Here is a 4,474-nt window from a genome sequence, read left to right on the forward strand (position 1 = left end):
CACACCCTGCAAAACACAAGCAGACAAGCAGCCGATGAGAGCAAGTTTCCAGCACAACGTGCCTTCTCGCCGGAGACATGGTTCAGCTCAGTTCTGATCCCAAGATCATTTCTGTACAGTTACAAGAAATTCAAGGCAAGGAAATGAGTCGGTCCTCAGGAATACTGCATATTATACCACATATTCCATACACCACATATTCTCATCCCATGATATGGAAGGGAATTTGTTACCCAGAGAACACAAATATCAGATAATTGGCAAAATTCCAGTGGCAGGGGAGTAATGAGGAGTTTTTTTTTGTTAAACACAGTGAGTTATGATTTGGAATGCCATGTCTGAAAAGCTGGTGGAAGGAGATTTAATAGGGACTTTCAATTAAAAAGAAAAGACTTACAGGGCTATAGAGAAAGAACAAGGGGTGAAACTAAATGAACAGTTCTTTTCGAGAGCTGGCACAAACATAACGGGCTAATTGGGCTCCATGATTCTATGAGGAGGGGAGGAGACAATGCAGTACCGTGTTCAACAAAGTGTCTACGGAACTATAATGAACAAAAGTCAATACCCAGGTTTAAGCACATCTCCTTGGGGCTGGAGAGGAACTTGGAGTGGAAGAAACATAGAAAAATAGGACTAGGCCATTCGGCCCTTCGAGCCAGCTCCGCCATTCAATACGATCATGGCTAATCATGCAAACTCAGTACCCAGTTCCCGCTTTCTCCCCTTATCCCTTGCAAAGGGGAGACGAAGGATCCAGTTGTCGTGGTCCATGTCAGTACCAACGACATAAGTAAGACTAAGAAAGAGGATCTGCTGAGGGAGTATGAGTGGCTAGGGGCTAAATTAAAAAGCAGCATCACAAAAGTAATAATGTCTGGATTACTACCTGGGCCACAAGCAAATTAGCATACGGTAAATAAGGTCAGAGGGTTGAACGCTTGGTTCAAGATTGGTCTGGGAGAAATGGGTTTCAATTTATGGGGCACTGGCACCAATACTGGGGAAAGAGGGAGCTGTAACCGTTGGGACAGCCTTCACCTGAACTGCACGGAGATCAGTGCTCTGGCAAGTCATATAATTAGAGCTGTAGAGAGGGTTTTAAATTAAATATGGCAGGGGGAGAGGGTTCAGCTGAGCAGAAATTTAGAAAGTTAACAAGAAAGGAGAGGGCAATAATGCAGGGTAGCGATACAGGTAATGATAACTAGAGTGTGACAGGAAGGGACAGAGAGCACAAACAGAAGAGTGCACCAGCAAATAAAGTCAGAGTGGGGAAAAATGGTAAAAAGACAGAATTAAAGGCCCTTTATGTGAATCCATGCAGCATTCATAAGATGGATGAATTAATTGATAGCACAAATAGAAATAAATGGCATGAGATGATAGCCATTACAGAGATGTAGTTGCAAGTTGACCAACGGTGGGAACAGAATATTCAAGGGTATTTCACATTTCAGAATGATAAGAAAGGAAAAGGAGGTGTTAATAAAGGATTAGATCAGTACAATAGTGAGAAATGATCTTGACTTGGAAGATCAAGATGTATGATCAGTTTGGGAGGAGATAAGAAATAGCAAAGGAAAGAAGTCATTGGTGGGAGTAGTTACACTGTAGGACAGAATATAAATCTATGCAGGATTGAAGGAAAGGTCCTGCAATAATCATGGGTGATTTTAATCTTCAGATCAACTGGAGTAATCACATTGCCGAAAGTAGCCTGGAGGATGAGTTCATAGAGTGTATGAAGGACAGTTTCTTAGAACAATACGTTCTGGAACCAACCCAGGAGCAGACTATTAATTTTTTTATTTATTTAGTGATACAGCACTGAAACAGGCCCTTCGGCCCACCGAGTCTGTGCCGACCAACAACCACCCATTTATACTAACCCTACAGTAATCCCATATTCCCTATCACCTCCCTACACTAGGGGCAATTTACAACAGCCAATTTACCTATCACCTGCAAGTCTTTTGGAGGTGGGAGCAAACCGGAGCACCCGGCGAAAACCCATGCAGACACAGGGAGAACTTGCAAACTCCACACAGGCAGTACCCAGAATTGAACCCAGGTCGCTGGAGCTGTGAGGCTGTGGTGCTAACCACTGCGCCACTGTGCCGCCCATGTAAGGCATTTGGTATTATGCTGCGAGGCTTTTATTAGTATCTCCTGTATTTCAGTTCATAAGTAAAATGTAACCAGTTGTGGTGTGGACCAACATGTGGAGCTCACCCAGTGGTGAAGACATGGAGGCAAAGGACATCGGGATGAAGGGAGAAGAATTCTGACCAAAGACATCATCGCTGGGGCTCATATTGGACTTTAAAAAAAATAAAAGATAATGTAAGTGAACTAGGACCCCCACGCAAATATACACAGATCGAATATGCCACTGATGTGATAGCCTGGGCTATCACAATGACAAACAGCCTGTCTACAACCACACTCAGGGACAATGGCCTTTTGAAATATGTGTGGTTTCCTTCTTGCCTTATCAAGATGCAGGTATCACATCGATGGGTGGTATGCAACTTAGACCGCCCCACCCCACCCCGCTGAGAGTAGGATATGACCACATGCAGATGGTCTTGCATAGCCAGGGTGGGATTGATAAGGCACTAAAACCCAATCGGATGACCCAATTCAAAACATGACCTTATATGTCGAGAAACCAGGGTCTGAAAGGGGTATAAAGCCACAGCTCACAAGGACATTGCTGCTGCAGCCAGGAAGCGTGACTTGGTCAGTCACAGGAAGTCGTGCGGAAGACATCGTTCAGCGGATCTGACAACCCAGGAGCGAGTTCCTGTACACGGGTCTACTAAGTAACTGGTTTTGTAAGTATATACTATTGCTTGGTGAGTTAATAAAGGTGTTTCACATAAAGTGAAAATAGTATCCAAAGTCTGTTTCGTGCGATTGATACTCAGTACGGGGTCAGGACCTTTGAGGGAAGTGAGACCCCCTTTTAACAGTCTTACAGCTATTTTAGACCTGGTAATGTGTAATGAGGCAGGATTAATAAATGACCTCATAGTTAAGGATTCTCGAGGTAACAGTGATCATAACATGTTAGAATTTCACATTCAGTTTGAAGGTGAGAGGTTTGGGTCTGAAACTAGTGTTTTAAACTTAAATAAAGGCAATTACAAGGGAATGAAGACAGAGTTTGCCAAAGTGGACTGGGAAAATAAGTTAAAAAGTAAGGTAGTAGAGGAGCAGTGGTAGACATTTAAGGAGATATTTCATAACTCTCAACAAAGATATCGTCAACTGAGAAAGAAAGAGTCTCTGAGAAGTATGCATTATCTGTGACTAACTAAGGAAGTTAAGGATGGTATCAAATTGAAAGAAAAGGCATACAATGCTGCAAAGATTAGTGGTAGGCCAAAAAATTGGGAAAATTTTAGAAAGCAGCAGATGACTAAAAGAACAATAAAGAGGGAGAAATTAGAGTATGAGAGAAACTAGCAAGAAATATAAAAACAGACAGTAAAAGCTCCTATAAATCTATAAAAAGGAACAGAGTAGTTAAAGTAAATATTGGTCCCTTAGAGGATGAGACTGGAGAATTAATAATGGGAAACAAGGAAATGGTAGAGACTTTGAACAAGTATTTTGTATCTGTCTTCATGGTAGAAAACACCATCAGCATCCCAAGAATAGCAGAAAATCAAGAGGACAAAGGGACGGAGGAACTTAAAATAATCACTATCACTAGAAAAAAGTACAAAGGAAAACTACTGGGACTGAAGACTGACAAGTCCCCTGGACCTGATGGTCTGCATTCTAGGATCTTAAAAGAAGTGGCTGTGGAGATAATGGATGCATTGGTTGTAATCTTCCAAAATTCCCTAGAAATGTCCCAGCAGATTGGAAAACTGCAAATGTAACACTTCCATTCAAGAAAGAGGGATGAAGAAAGCAGAAAACTATAGGCCAGTTCACCTAACATCTGTAATTGGGAAAATGCTAGAATTCATTATTAAGGGAGTCGTAGCAGGACATTTAGAAAATCATAATGCAAACAGGCAAAGTCAACATGGTTTTATGAAAGGGAAATCATGTTTGACAAATTTATCGGAGTGCTTTGAGGATTTAACAGGCAACGCGGATAAAGAGGAAACAGCAAATGTAGTGTGTTTAGATTTCAAAAAGGCATTCGATAAGGTGCCACATAAAAGGTGACTGCACAAGAGCTCATGGTGTTGGGGATGATAGATTAGCATGGATAGAGGATTGGCTAACTGACAGGAAACAGAGAATCGGGATAAATGGGGCATTTTCAGGTTGGCAAACTGTAACTGTTGGAGTGTCACAGGGATCAGTGCTGGGGCCTGAACTATTTACAATCTATATTAATGACTTGAATAAAGGGACTGTGTGTATTGTAGCCAAATTTGCTGTGAGGAGGGCACAAAGCATCTGCAAAGAGATATATGTTGGTTAAGTGAGCCTTATATATTGGCTA

The sequence above is a fragment of the Heterodontus francisci genome, unplaced genomic scaffold (assembly GCF_036365525.1).
Source record: "Heterodontus francisci isolate sHetFra1 unplaced genomic scaffold, sHetFra1.hap1 HAP1_SCAFFOLD_2174, whole genome shotgun sequence".
In the NCBI taxonomy this organism is placed as follows: Eukaryota; Metazoa; Chordata; class Chondrichthyes; order Heterodontiformes; family Heterodontidae; genus Heterodontus; species Heterodontus francisci.